The sequence below is a fragment of the Phasianus colchicus genome, chromosome 18 (assembly GCF_987193195.1).
Source record: "Phasianus colchicus chromosome 18, bPhaCol1.hap1.1, whole genome shotgun sequence".
NCBI lineage: Eukaryota > Metazoa > Chordata > Aves > Galliformes > Phasianidae > Phasianus > Phasianus colchicus.
The window spans coordinates 3123362-3139397 of NC_143453.1; the positions used below are offsets into that span (position 1 = coordinate 3123362).

The 16036-nt window shown below is 46.8% G+C and overlaps 1 long non-coding RNA gene across 2 annotated transcripts; it reads right to left on the reverse strand.

Moving 5' to 3' along the window:
* Positions 1–2954: 2954 nt before the first annotated feature.
* On the reverse strand, positions 2955–6705 carry LOC116228313 (uncharacterized). 2 transcript variants are annotated; one of them, XR_004166750.2, is made up of 4 exons: positions 6617–6705; positions 4791–4875; positions 4188–4355; positions 2955–3629 (listed from the first exon to the last, which is right to left on the reverse strand). It is a non-coding gene; the product is annotated as an uncharacterized LOC116228313 (long non-coding RNA). The 2 variants fall into 2 exon arrangements; XR_004166751.2 differs by having other exon boundaries at positions 4791–4922; positions 6617–6671.
* Between the last annotated feature and the right edge of the window lie 9331 nt (positions 6706–16036).

Here is a 16036-nt window from a genome sequence, read left to right on the forward strand (position 1 = left end):
GCATCCCTCCCACCACCACTGCTGCACAAATGGAACTGGAAGAATTTTGGCTCTTTCCCACTCAGAGCAGAGTGCAAGGAGTGGGCCAGCACTCACCTCCATCCCTAGTGCCTCTGCTCTGCTAGGTGATCTTAGTGTTTTTTTTCCAACCATAATGATTCTGTCTCTCAAGCCAGAACATTGTTATGTGGTTTTAACCCTAACAGTGCCCTCTGCAAAAAAAAAAAAAAAGCCATCAACAGCACCGACCAGCTCCTGTTCCACAACATCCAACAATGAAAGCACACTGTTGCTGCAGCACAGCCATCAAGACAAACTCTAGCCACAACCCCCAGGACTCAGGGATATCTAAAGCTCTCCTGATTCTTGGACAGCTTGCTTCAATCATGTCATTAGTTCTCTTTTTTTTTTTTTTTTTTTTAAACAAGCTGAGGGTTTTCCAGGACACTTTCTTGCACGCTAGCTTCTTCACAAAGGAAGTAGGAAATCCCACAGCTTGAACCCAGCGAGAGCAAGCAGCAGAGGCTATTTATCTGCATGTGGACCTGTACAGGGCAGTGTGGGTGGCTGCTTTTCTCTGCAGAGCTGGCAGAAGGGCTGCAGTGAGGTCACTGTATTGACAGGCAGAGCTTTGCTGTTCTGGCAGCGTAGCCCATTTGTGTTGTTAATTAATGGCTTTGCTGGGGAAAGATAAATGCTCCAGCTTTGTTGTCAAACAGAAGTAAATTTTTAATAAGGTCCAATTAGTGGCAGTTTCGAGTGGCAAGCAGCTCTGCACCTTCCCAACCACCTCCCAAGGAGGAGGTGGGAGCAGCTGGAGTTGCCCCTTCATTAAGGTCCCCTCTGGTGAGCTGCAGCACCCTGTATGCAAACACAGGTGCTGATGTGTGTAACACAGGGATGCTGGGGAAAAGTATGGCTCAGTGAGAAATGCACATGGATATACCACTATATTCTGGTCAGTGTCTGGCCATACTGTCCCAAACCAGCATCTCAAGAAAAGTGCTTAGTGTAGTTGATGTCACAGCTTCTGGGCTATGCTATGAGCACCAACAATAGTAGGGTTGGGCAAAAACCCTCAGTGATGAACCATCTGGGTGTGAGCACTCATCTGTCTGCAGACAACCTAGCCAAAGGACATGGGCAAAAGCACAGCAGAAGATACCAACTTCAAAAGCTGCTGGTGGTCTTTTTACTCTGGACAAAGTCACATATAAAGCCAACTGCTGAGCCAGCACCCAAGAGAAGAGAAGGGCAATGAGGAAACCACCTGTTTGCTAGGAGCCATCTCAGAAATTCTCAACTAGGGAAAGCTTTTCCAAAGTATTTGTGATTTTGCTTTGGCAAGAGAAAAAGGTGAAAACACAGATCCATTGACCTCTACAGCCTACACCTTCCTGTAGCTGTATCAGTATGCAAAACAGAAGCAGCACAGGGTCAGAGCATCATGCAGGACCTGATCTCCAGTGTGGTCACCCCAGCGCAGAGCTACAGGCACTTCTGACACAAGCCAGCACCAGCTGCTTCCAAGGAGGACAGGGAGTCCTCTCTCCAGGCTCACATTTAAAGCTTTTATTACAGACTTTCAGCTAAGCCCCTGACTGCACTGATTCCTGTGAGCTGCATCACATCATGACTCAGTCTAGAAGGGATGTCAGGAGTCCTTTAGTCCAACCTCAGGCTCAGATCTTGGACCAAACTGAACCACTCTGTTCTTTGTCCAGCTAGGCCTCCTTCCTCCAAAGGAAGTCATGCAAAGTGCTTGGGGCCCCTATTCCAACATTAAACTATCTTTACACATTTCTTTCTTCTATTTAGTCTAGATCTTCCTTATTTCAGACTTGAACCACTGTTTCTTATTTTCTCAAAGAGCCTTTCTAATACCTCCTGATAAGCAATAGAAGGTGCTGTTTGGGTTCCATCTACCCTTCTCCAGCCCAAACAAGTTCCATCAGCCTCTCCTTGGGTGCCACATGTACCAACTTCATGACTGACTTACTCTAATTTAATCACTTTATCTCTTCTTCTGGAGGATACCAGCTCAAATGCATCCTCTTTTGTCCCATGAATTCACATAGGTTGGAGATCCCTGACTCAGTCCTCCTCCACTAATGGTAAGAGTTCCTCTCCTTGAACCTTTTCTTTGAGCACAGAGACCTCATCAGTAGAGAATACAAAACACACACAGATTTCCTCCACCTTCCTTATATCCATTGCCTTTGAATCACATCCTTCTCATTCAACAGTGCAACTGTAGGTTCCTTATTAATTCATTTTGCTACTAACACACCAATAGAAGTTCTTGTTTCCCTATCATTTCCCAGTGAGTTTTGCCCTTCCTAGTGTCATTCCTGCATGGAAAAGCATTTTTTCCCCAAGATTTGTTTTCTTGCCAACCTCATAGAATCCTTAGAGTTGGAAAGAACATTAAAGGTCATCTAGTCCAACTCCCCTGCAATGAACACAGACATCACAGCTCTATCAGGTTGCTCAGAGCCTGGTCCAGCCTGGCCTTGAAAGTCTCCAGGTGCAGGGCTTCCACCCCTTCATGTTGCCTGCAATTAATCAGCACTCTCAGGTCTCAGAGGTCTGTAGTCACAGATGGGAAACAGTGCAGCACAGGATGGCATCTGCTGAAAAGGACTTTGGTTCATCCCACCCCACAGGAGGAACCAGAGGTCCAAGGGATGTGTGAGCATCAGCAGTCATTGTTCTTTCTTCTTGTTCTTGCTAATTATCCCAGAATCCCTGAAGATGCGTAATGCCTTCCCCTTAGTACACAACAAAAACACAATATGGGTTTACAAACTATGTTCTGTATAAATACAACCAGCTTTCTAGCAGTGCACATCAAGGCAGGCTCAGTTGGAAACACAAATACGCACACAAACCTCTCCAGTAGGGCTTTAAGAGCTTCAAACCAGTGCTGCTTCGTTGAGGAGAATCCCACTGGCAGGTATTGCATCTCCAGCTGCAGTTATCCTTATGCATTAGAGGAGATTAAGAAACTCCCCCCTAAAATAGGAAGACAAGGTTTCTTGGGGGAAATTCCTCCTGGTTGCTGCAGGTGGCCAGCTGAAGCCCAGCATGTCATTATTGAAGAGATTTTCTCAATGTAGAGCTGTTCTGAGCAAAGCCTCTTGTACAGCGGAAGCTTTTACCTGGGAGACAGATACCTTTAATTCTCTCTATGCATGAACAGCCCAGTCCCAAGCCTTAAGACAGCACTTTCTACTTCTTAGCTTCCCTTCACCAGCTGTTGCAGCGCCTGTTTGAATGCAGCCAGGGATATATGAGAAACCAGAAGGGTGCAACCAAGTCCCAATGACTGCTTTTTAATACCCAAGCTGAGCAGCAATACAGGCACAGCTGCCCTCACATTATTGCTCTGGGAAGCGCTTTGCAGCACTCAGATTGGAACTTCTCCTCACAAAGAAGCTTACAATGTGTTTGAAGGATACAATTCAACTCTCAACATATTTTTTTATTCGTAATACTGGGACTCCATGACAATCACAGGCATTATTCATAATCCTATATAAATGCTGAAGTCCTTTCATGCTTTCGAAGTCATTGGCTTCAGCAGTTTTCTGTGATGCTTTGTTGAGTGGAAAACTCTCCAGATGAATCTGAAAGCAATTAATGGAATACTTTGTGTCATTTCATAAAATGACGGAGTGAATCTCCTTTCCTCTCACCCTTCTAAGTTATCCTTAAGTGCAACATGACTTCTTCTGCTGTACTATGCATACAGGAATGATTAACGTCACTCTACGGGATGTCTGAACTGGAGGAGGAAGGCCATTATTAAGTTAATTTCAGCCAAAGCAGCAACATCTTGAGGCACCGTGTACAAAGCACATAGGAAAGAATAAGTGTCCAGCAGCAGCTGCCTCATTCCCTTCAACATTAATGGATGTTGTATCCCAAGACAGAGCCCCCAATCACCACTTGCAGTCAAGAAATTAATTGTTTGGCTCTTGGCTGTCTATATGTTGTTATAGGAATGTTTTTACACTTGAAGATCCCTGAAGGCCTCTATAAGTATTCTGCTCATAAATACAATTACAGCAGAGCTCTTGCTAGAAACAGCTATATATTATGGGATATTGCAGTCTCATCACCATACCAAAGTCACTGCAAAATCCAATAGATCAAAAGCAGAGAGTTATCACCTGAGCACTCACCCTGGTGGAAGTTCAGCACCTGAATACTGAAGATGCAGGCGTTTCTAAAGGCTTCCCAGCAGGATTTTGTAGGTGGAAATTCTTTTCCTATGACTCTCCATACAAATGTGTGAGAACTGAGTGACTTCTTGCAGCATGGAGAGGTATTGCTAAAAGAAAAATTGCCTACTGGAGGAGATGCAGGCTGATTAGGTGGAGCTCTTTAAATACTGGCAAAGAGACAGCTGGCTCATCCCTTCTGCAGGCCTCTTAACAATAACCCAGTGTATTAAAGAGATTGATCCTGTGATAGCTTTCTCCCCAACATAACAAAATGCTTTCATGACCACCACTGGCTCCTACTAGATGGGCTTTTCAGACTGCTCTGAAACCAGAATGTGAATGCTGGGGTCTGGGAGACAAATGCTCTACCTGGAAACTTGCAGTTCTATATAAAGGGATGCCCTCAGACAGCACAACAAAACCATTGCCAACCTTCCTTCAGGTGCAAAACAAGGCACAGAAGCTACTTTGGGAAGTTCCCTAACCCACTAGGATCTGTCCAGGGGCCTGAGCACCCATATCAAAGAGATGCATGTCTTACTTTGAAGATACGCATCCTACCTGTGTGCTGGAGAAAGGGCTGGAAAAGCCATCGAGTTCAAACAAGATCCAAGATGCCCAGGTGTGATGATCAGTGGCAGGGTCACTGCAGACAGATGAAGATGCCTGAGCTCCTCAGCTCCCCTCCTTCCCCTGAAGATATTTTGTTTTCAGTGAAAGGTGTTTGAGAGCAGCCAAACCATGCTCAGGACACAGTATCCTTGGTGAGGAGTATGTATGCTTTTGTAAATTGGTTCCTACTGAACTAGAGGATGTTACACACCCAAGAATACACATAGCTTAATGCTTGCAATGGCATCAGCCAGACCTGCACTAGATACTAGATAACATCACCAGTCATAGAGGACAAGCCCCACTCTCTAAGGTATCTGTTTAGCTTCAAATCCATTCCTCCCTTGAGACACTTTGCCTCCAAGATACACCGTAGTTAAAGACATTAAAGCATACAACAGGCTTCTTTGCTGCTTGCCACAGCTCATTAGATAACTATTAGGAAAAAAAGCTCATTAGAATTTTGAAAATGCTGCATTGCTGGTTTTCTAAAGGCTTGCTGATACGGAACAAAACAAGTCAGAACACAATGAGAAGCACATAAACCATGCAGCTCCCTAGATAACAGTAGGTTTTATTCCCCTTGTAATTCACTTTTCCCCAAACAGCCAACTTTCCCAGCCCTACCATGAAGAACTTTGAGTTGAAAAACAAAGAAATGTATAGGCTCACACTTTGTGTGCTGTATGTCTGCTTGAGAGCCTTGGAATCTCTAGATCCTGTAAGGAGAACCTTTTATATGATGGAAAGTCATGGAGGGGCATCTGAACTGTTCATGGCATCATAGAATCATTAACATTGGAAAGGACCTCTAAGATCATCCAGTCCAGCTGTCTACCTACCACCAACGTTGCCCACTAAACCACATCCCTAAATGTCACATCTACACATTCCTTGAACACCTCCAGGGACAGCAATTCCACCACCTCCCTGGGCAGCCCATTGCCCCCCAGACATTCCAGCATCCACCCATTCTACCAGAGAAGACATTTTCTCTGATATCCAACCTGTCCAATGTGCCCATAAGATGATGCAAATGCCCAGAGTCAAACTAAGTTAATCCTGCAGCTGCTTCACAAAGTGATGCACATGCTATTACTCCATTTGGTCCTCACAGTCACCAGATCCATCACTCTATCTATACTTACTGAGAACTGCGTTCAAGAGTTCTTATGCTCTGGCTCCTTGGTGGGACACCCTACACACTCAGGAAACATGCTGCCAGCTAGCTCCTCCTGCATGTGATGGGTGTCCTTCAGGCAAAGTGCACTCCTCTGACACAGAAACGTGTGCCCAAATCGTCCCTAAGTTGCCATTACAAATGCAGTACCATTGGACATTACTGTCCAGGGTAGAGTGCTGAGGATTTGCAGGACACCCACTAGTCCTTTTAACATCCCACTGAGGGACTATAAGAATAGTTCCCAAACTGAAGGGAAAACCCTGAAGCAAATTGAAATGCTGGGACTGTGGCCTGGGGTAGGCACATCCTTTTCTGGACACATCTGTTTCAAGCAGCAGTCTCCCTGGATGGTCACCACAGCCAGTTCTAGACCACACACCAAATAAATCCTGACCACCTGAGGAAGCACAAGACATGTAGTCATTTTTAATGCTGTGTAGAGGTTCCAGGTATTTCCTGAAAGAGGCAGCCTGCTGTCAGTAACCCCCTGTAGCAATTGGACAGGTCAATACAATAGGAAAGGCATTACAGCAGAGCTGTAGGACTAGCATGATAGAGAGGTGCTATAAAGGAAGAGAAGAAGATCACTCACCTGTACCAGAAGATTCTAGGCTCAGCAGGGAAAGCTCTAGCAAGGAGGGATGCCCAGAAAGAGACCCTTCCCCAGTGGCAGTCAGCCCTTAAATGAGACCTAGGAGAAGTGCAGCCAGGCTCCATCCCTTCCTATCACACAGCTGAATTGCCTTCACCTGTGCTCCCAGGGTTCCTTTCCCCAGGTGCTCCATCAGTGGCTCAGGCCCTAACTCAACATTTCCCATACACCCCCTGATAACCACAGAGCACAAACCTGTTCCCACCATCAAAACAAGGATGGCCATGCATACCAGTGCTGTGCTTGTTTCCCTTGAGAGGTAACGTAATGGCTGATGGCAGCTGGTGCCTCCCACCCATCCCCAGATGTCGGATGTTGTTCTCTTCCTTCGTGGTTTTTTCTTGCGGTTTGCAACTTCCTCAGAACCACTTAATTGATTTATAACCCAATAATCTATCCCCTTCATTAGCCGCAGTGTACAGTCATTTATCATTCCCTGCACAATAACTGATTTCAAGCCCATTAGTACATGACCTGAAATAGTTATGGGCCTGAAGAATTAAACAGTTCAACCTGACTGAAGGGCAACATCTGAGAGAGTAAGATGCAATCCTTGTGTGGCCGGTGCTAAACATCAACCTGGGCTGAGGTTTAAAGGCTGTGCTTCTGCAGGTTGCGCATACCAAGCACCTGGAACCCACCCGCAACAAGAAATTGATGCAAGGGAAAGTGGTTTTCAAATTTTTCTCCCCAAATCAAGTGCTTCCAGTCTTTCAAACAAGCGTATTTTTGGTTCTGGGTACATCAGCAGGGCCCTGAGCAGCCTCAGCAGGGCATCCATCCACATAACGTCTATCCACTGCTTGAGGAGATTACTACCATTGGTCTGAGTGTGGTGCAGGCAGCAAAGACCAGCAACACCTGAGAAGTGAACCACCAAACGTCACTGAAGGCTTCAGGGGTCCTCACTGTTCATAGAATCATAGAATCACAGAATGGCCTGGGTTGAAAAGGACCACAATGCTCATCTAATTCCAACCCCCTGCTATGTGCAGGGTCCCCAACCAGCAGACCAGGCTGCCCAGAGCCACATCCAGCCTGGCCTTGAATGCCTGCAGGGATGGGGCATCCACAACCTCCTTGGGCCTCCAGTCCTTCACCACCCTCTGTGTGAAAAACTTCCTCCCTGGTCGCAGGGGTTGTCACAGCCTTGCAGGGCTATGCTCTGCCCCAGTGTCCTGCAGGATGCAGGAGCAATGAGGTCCTGTGATTGCTGTGCTGCATGGAGTGTACAGGGTTCCTGGACATACTGGTGATCCTAGGATGCAGAATCACACAGCCTTGTCCACTAGCAGCATGCATGCAGTCTGCTCAGCCCGTTCCCATGGATGGCTGAGCAGTAGATATTAGTCCAGCGCTGTATTCATTCATTATTCAGTCCTTCCTTGCAGGAGGAGACAGAGAAGCTTTCGTGATGAATGCTGTGGTTCCTAAAAATAATTTACTACAGCTGAAAACGCAAGAGCTAACTCTTTCTTTCCTGACGGGGTGTAAATTGGAGTCACTTCAGTGAAATCTACAGTGGTACACAGAGAGAATAAGAGAAGACCTGGGCACAAATAATTTCTTCCCAGGTCTGATTACCTGTGCTTTCTATTAAAGGTACACAGTCGCATCCCAAAGCACAGCCTGGCTTTCTCCCTCCTCCTCTTGCAGGGAGGGGATGCTTGCAATGCCCAGCTGGTGCTATTGGCCATTAGGATCTGGAGGTAGACATGGTGAGGACCTACGTCTTATCTAAAGCTACTCGTGCTCCAAGCCATAAAAAGTGTAAATCAAAGCAGCTGGAAGACTGCTGCTTACAGTTGCTGCTGAGTCCTAAAGAGCTCCTCTGACATTGCCAGTCTCTGGATCCCACAGTGACAAGTTATTACCTTAATGACCCGAGCACATTTGCAAGTCATTAATGCCAAAGGTAGATGGCTGGAACAGCGCTAAAGAAGTAACTGATTCTCATTTCTCAGTGATGCTGTGCCTGGAGCTCAGCCCAGCCACCGCTGTGGGAGCACAGAGATGCCCTGGAGAGCACAACCTCTGCCTCATCTCAGCCCACATTGTCCCTCTGAGCAGCAAGCCAGGCAGAAAGCATTCCTAGAACAGCCATTTCCCAGCCTTGGGGCACACCTTTGGATCAGAACTGGCATCATATGGCTGATAGTTCTTCCCATGCTGCAGCTGCCACCAGCACAACCATCCATTCATCAGAGCCACCCCTCCAGCCAAGAGACTGAAACTGATATTCCAGGGACAGACAAGTAACGCACACAACACAAAGTGCTGGTGGTATAATGCACTGGGTGGGAAAAAAGATGAAGAAGAAGAAAGAAAGAAAACCCTTCCTCTCTTCCTCCCTCCCCATTGTACTGGCTGAGCTCAGCCAGGCACCAGTGGATCTGCATGGGTGAGATGTCTGTTGGTATTATGTGGTTTTGTTTTTTTTCTTTCTTGCATGGCTATGTTCTTTGTGGTTCTGCACAGAAACAACACCCTAGATAAGGCTGGGGATGAGGGATCAGCCCACCAGGAGTGGTGCCAGAAAACCTCAAGTTGACTGATGGTGAATCTGCACCAAGACCCCATTGCAGGGTGTAATAGATTTGACAGCTGGACCTCAGCCTCTTCCCAGAGAGCTCAGGGGAGAGGAAAACCCCACAGCTGCTGTCCTCACATCTCACTGCTGGGAACAACCAGCATCCATGCAGCCAGGACATCACTGGGGCAGAGCAGGCAGCAGCACCTACAGGGCTTTGCGCTCAAGCATCATCTCTTAGCACCTGAAAGCTGGCAAGATGACACCCACCTCTGCCAAGTACTCCTGTAGACACAAGGTCTTTTAATTAGCAGTTTCTCCTAGTTAATTACTTTTGGGAAGTGCTCCAGGCTCCGAATGAAAGCAGTATTTTCCTAGGAGAATGAGTCACCTCTCCTACTTGCTCACAATTGTAGTAGTACTAATGCTTAGGGCTGGTGAGAGAACTTCGCCTCTGCACTGCACGCCCCAAAGCACTCAGCAAAGGGCAGGAAACTCAATGCCATCTCCATTCTGTGGAAGGGGAAAATGAAACTGGTGAACCTACTGTATCCAGAAAGATCTAGTACTGTGCCATAGCTGTAGTCACTGCATGTGCTGATCAGAGCACTCTTGTTCTCACCGAGTTGTCAGTGGTGTGACAGTGCTGCTGAGATGGTGTGTGAGAGCAGAGGATCACCACAGCACGGCTGGGCTCTGATATCCAAATCAGTACAAAGAGATGAGGGACAAGAAGAGAACAAAAATCAGCAGATAGATACATAAGCCCTAATGCTTAGTATGGAAATGCAGCAACACCAATGGTCTGAATTGGGGAGGCATGTGTTGATAGGCCATTCAAACATCACCTCACTGATGTTCAGACAGAACTTTCTCATTGATAATAAGGGGGAAAGTAGATTACCAGGGGCCTCAGCAGAAAGACAATTTTCTTCTCAGCTAGCTGAAAATCTCTGTGGGAATGTTCAAAACTTATTATGGAATGTTTGTTGGAAAGGTCAAAAGTGAGGAATGGGGAGGAACAAAGTACATCTGAGGAGAACAAACATGGAATGAAGGTTTGAAGAAGGAGAAAAGTGGATGGTTGCTTGCAAGCAAGCAGGTGATCAGTAGGTTTGCCTGGCCCAAGTCTTGCAGTGTCGTTGTTTCTATTCTCAGCCTCATGGGGGGTCATCCATTTTTTCTCTTCCTTAGCTTGGGCTCAACCCCTTCAGGAGGGTTCAGGATGGATATTAGGAAAAGATCTTCTCAGAAGGAGTGTGATGGACAGGGAGTGGTGGGGTCACCGTCCCTGGGGGTGTTCCAGAACCATGGAGATGTGGCACTGAGAGATGTGATCAGTGGGCAAGGTGGGGGTGGGCTGGGATTGGGCTTGGGGGTCTTAAAGATCTTTTCCAACCTTAATGATTGTCTGTGATTCCGTATTTGCACCTTCTTATATAAAACAACTGAATGCTATTGGGTGCTGGGAGTCCCAGATGGAGCTGGGAAACCTGCATGCCTGCTGCTAGCAGCAAAGGTTTGTTGAGATTTCGTGCCTCTGCCAAGAGCCTATCTGAAGCAATGCTGCAATTTTTAATTCTTCATAAGACTTACCCTCAAACTGCCTTAATCAACTGCTGCGTTAATTGCTCTGTGCATTGAACGGCTCCTTTCTAAGATCTTGTTCATTAATGAGTCTGAGTTTGTGGATGTCGTTTACATTCGCATAATCGGAAAGCCATCAGGAGATTTGTGGTTGAACAATTTCAAGGGTCTGGAAGAGCCAGGGGCTGATTTAAGTCTTTTCTATGCCCAGAACAGCCAATTATTTTGCCTGTGGCCTCCAATAGCTCCAGTTCTCATGGCCTGCATCATGATGGGATAGGATGACCTTACGTGTGTCTACAGGTGGGGATACCAGTACCTGTGCTTCCCAGAGATACGTAATGCATTACCTCAACTCCTCTAGTTCTCTCACCTGAGGTGTTGTGTAGGATTTTCATGGATGAGCTCTCTGTAGCAGTCTGACCATGTATTGCTGGGCAAAGCCCTCCTCCCTTTTATGAGACTGAAATCAACCGAAATCAGTAATGTGTGCCCTCCTGTAAGATATTCAAGCTTGTTTAACTCGGGCAAATGTCCTGAGAAGTGAAATAAATATATGGAAGAAATAGGGGGAAGTGGGCAATGTTTTTGAGGAATATTGCTTAACCAGAGTAGAAGCCCTGATCTCACAAGCCAAAAAATGGTGGAAAAAGCACCATACCATGCACATTTGGCTTATTTTCCAAAACAATTTATTTTCTTTGCCCATTTTAAAAGGACAAGATTATCGAGCTAAGCTTCCATCATCCAATCCCATATCCTGCACAAGGATCTGGGGAGTCAGGAAGAAAAAACAACTATTAGAACAGGGATGCAAGCTGCTGTCCCACCTAAACCAAGACTCACTCAGCCCTCCTGTATCACAACGATCTGGTTTTCCATCACTTAGTGAGTGGGAGAACCAACAGGCTCTCTGATTTTCTCCATGCTTATCTGTACCAGCTGTTTGCATCTGTTTGACCTCCCACTACTTGCCACTTGGTTTGCTTTGGGGCCTTTGCAATTTAGTGCAAATTTACAGGCCAAGGAGCCAATGCACATATCTGCAGGGACCTTCCCACTGCCACGTGCCAGCTGATGAATGCAACAGCAGAAGACTGAGATTTGGGCAGAGATGCTTTTTGCATCATAAATGTGCATTAGCAGAATGTGCGAACAGCAATCTAATAAGTAGAAGGGGATCATCTTGCAGATGCAATGAGATATGGCATAAGGAACATAAATAATCAGCCTAGGGCAGAAAGTGCCATCGCTAACCATGCACTGTGTCCACCAGTGGGGCCAGCTGGGGTCCCTGCCCAGACCTTGCTGCTTTGTGCTGAGACACAGATAGGAAATGACAGCTCCTTTCAAAATGATTTCCTGGTAAACCTTGGATTAAACAGGCCCACGTATTGCTGGAGAAAGCCCTCAGGAGCCCTATTAGCTATCCAGCATGGTTCACAGAGCTCCCTCTAGCATCAAGGAGCAGAGCTGGAGAGGTTGGTGCCCTCGTGGCTGCAGAAAATGATTGGGAGCAGGAGGTCAACAAAAAGCATGAGAGATGCTATCAAACACCCAAACTGCAGAATGCAAAATCACCTACCTTGAAAGAGACACGAGTCCTTCGGAAATCCTGGAACTGGCCCCTAAGGGTGAGACTTATTTTTAGAAGGATTAAAAAACACTTTGTTTTCCCTTTTTCTGAATTCTTTTCTACTCGTGTGGGTAACACAACCTCGCTGCCAGCTTTCCTGCATCACAGGAGAAGGTGAACCTGCTTCACTTGAACAGCTTCTTAGCAGTGCAGTGCCCAAACGTGTGGCATCACTTCTCCTATCAATATGGGGCAAAGCACAGAGAAAGGCTGAGTCACAGAATCCTGTGGAGGGACCCACAGCACACATCTCAGTGCTGTCTAATATTGCAGCTATGAAATAGGTGAGGGCTGGGACCCATCCTCCATCTACAGATCTCTGCAAGGTTTCTGGAGCTCTGTATGTATCTAAAAGTGAAAAACAGTGCTCATGCAACTTCCACACCTACCTGCCCAAGCTGACTAAGTCCCAAACCAACTACATTTTCCTGTCTCTTTTCTTCTTCATACTGCCAATCACACAGAAGTTGCCAAGCTATTTGCAGAGCTGTGCTCATCAGGGCATGGCCAGCATCAGGAAGCATACACCTGTGAAAATGCAACCATGGGAGCCATGGATAAAGTGCTCACCCAGCACCAGTGCCTTCTGGCTGGGAAACAGGTCTTGCATCCCCATCTGTAGATATGGGAATCACAGATTCTTTTCACAGCCTTGACTTAGGGCAGCATTTGCAAACACTGTTTTTCCCCATTTCTATGGAGAAAGAACAGCTTTGTTGACTGCTCCTTGACACTGTGAGATTTGGTGAGAATGGACCCACCCAGCTATGGCTGTGCCAACACTGGAGGCTTCTAATTTGTAAGAAGCTGCAGGAAGAAATAAAACCACTCTCTTCCCAAACTGGGGTCTTTTCTTAGCGTTTAATGACAAGAGAGTCACACAACTTCAGCAGCAGAAGTGTCCATCCCTCTCCAGCACTTCCCTTGCATCCTCCCAAGCTCCCTGGTGGGGCCTCGTCTCTACAGAAAAGGCTCCACTCCAACTCTTGCCAAGTATTTGGCTGTCTTCCCACAGTGACAAATTCCACTGTATAGTGTATTCAATGGGAGATGATGTGTCCTATTTGTTCTGAAGCACCGTGCTTTAAGCTGCTGCCTGCAAACTGTGTGATTTATTATGCTACTTTTCATCAGCCAATGAAGCCTTGGGGCTTGACAGAGCCCATTACATGGACAGAAATGTTTGTATGATGACTCTACCACCTCTTTTCTTTGTGGTCTCTGTATGCCTCCATACACACTTGTCTGGTATGCCAGATGGTGCAAGAATCTTTCTAGAGTGGCCTCAAGGATGTCAGGACATCAGGTTTTCCTCAGGATATGCACATTCTCTCCCTCACTGAACCCACAAGAATCACAGAATCATTGAATCATTGAATCATTTGAGTTGGAAGGGACCCCCAAAGGCCATCTGGTTCAACTCCCCTGCAATGAACAGGGACAGCCACAGCTGATCAGGTGCTCAGAACCCCATCCAACCGACCTTGGGTGTCTGGGACATCCATCACCTCTCTGGTCAAGAAGTACTGATTGTTTCCTCTAAAGGAGCAGAAGAGACTGGGCACACTTTGCACAGTGCCATCATGGGCCAATGACCACCTCTGCTACGAGCTACCTGCAAGTTTCAACTTCAGAGGATTTTCTCTGACTTTCTGCATGATTCAGGCTGGAGAATCTCACCCTGTGCCTCAAACTCTGTAACTCACAGCTCATCCAAAGCTGTTCTTGTAGAATAAATCACCTGATAGCTCCGTAAGTCCCTGGGTGGTGAAAAACCTTCCATGGCTTTCAGCATTTCTCTCCTCTCCATTCTGGAAGAAGCCCATGTCCCATCTCCATTCTGAATGATATCACTCTGTCTGTCACATTAAAGAACTCCCCAAATCAGAAGTGCTCTTTCCGTGATCTCACCACCTTCCCTGTGATGAGCTAAATAGTGAGCTCTCCATTCATCTCAGCAAAGGCACTGATCTTACCCACCAGGAACATTCATTCAGCACAGCAGCCTCTTCCAGGTCTTGCTCAGGAGCTGTAGCTAATCTCAGCAGAAGGACATCATTAAATCAGAGCACTTCTCTGAGTGAAGACTTGCACTCACTGGCTAGCTATTCTGGGCCATGGGAGATTAGCTGGGAAGTGTTTTGAAGCAGCAGAAAAATCTGCATCTTAAAGACATTATTTAAATTCCGTTCAGTCCAACCAACCCTAATGATGTTACCCACAATATATCTTAATTTGATGTTGGCAATAAAGTTCACCATCGCCGGAGCACTATCGTACCAATGTACCAACATACAAATGAATGTTACCCATGTCATTTAGTACCCCTGGCTGTTAAGGTGTCACTTTAGCCATATATTTAATAAATAGGGCCTTTTATGACTATAATACTGATAAGTATTCAACTAATTTCCATGTATGTTGCATTCTATATGTTGCTAGGGATTTTACCAAGGCCGTCACCAATAGCAACTGGGACAAGGAAATAATAAATTCAGGAGGCATTCAGAAAGATCTACAACACAGAATCACTTTATAACAATACAGGAGACATTAATCACATCGGCGGTTAATGGGAGGACTTGATGCAATCAGTTTAAATCCCCACCGAGAGGGCAAGAAACCGCCTCAGATCAGCTCTCAAACTGGAGTAAAACTCGCCTGGAAACTTTTGCCAGGTTCGTGATCCCGGCCTATTTTTGTCAGCACAGCTTGGGAAGCCTTGGAATTGATGGCAGAGCCCTGCAGCAGCACAGAAGAGGCTTCAGAGATGTCTGGAGGCAGCCGAGGTGCCACAGAGCTGCATCTCCCGGTGCACATCAGCAACTGAGCAGAGCTGCAGTGGGAGCTTTCGTTTTCCCCAGATAAAATCTCAAGCTGGAGCTAGCACCGTGCTAATTAGAAGCTACCTGTGCTGCTGGCAGAGGCTGGGATTTATTTTGATTCCAGCGATTTTTTTTGTTGTTGTTGTTATTGTTGTAATTCCTCCCCCCGAATCCACCACGTGCTGGAGCAGAGTCTGCAGGGACGAGAGGTGGGTGCTGCACCGAGCTCTCCTGCAATTCAAAGCACAGCAGACCCCCACATCCCCCCCTCCTTCGATGCCAATCCTGGCGGGTGGATTCCTCAGTCGCATCACAGCTTCATTACCACGCATGGTGGTACCCAAGGGACGCAGTGCTGCGCATGTGCCGGGCAGATCTGAGCGGTGATCTGTCACTGTGCTGCCACGTAGGTTGGGCTGGGCTCTCCGTAGCTCATTATTTCATCTCATTACGGCCTCTCGCAGCGCGGAGGGGTAACCTGCTGCTGTGGGTTGGGAGAGGTTTGTCACGCCAATCAGCTCCACAAATCCTCTCCCCCGCAAGAGGGAACGCAAAGCTGCTCTGCAGAAATGGGAGAGAATGGAGAGAAGCGGATAGGGACCAGGAGGAGGCTGGAGAGAGGAGAGCAAGGGAGCAATGCACCTCTGCTGGCTTTTGCATGCCCTGGTCTGCAGGGTACGAGAGACGTGGGTCTCAGTGGCAATGGTCTGAATGCTTGAGACCTTCCTCACCTTCATCAGCAAAGCTTGAAGTATGAGAGGCAGAGCAGGAGCTGCTGCAAA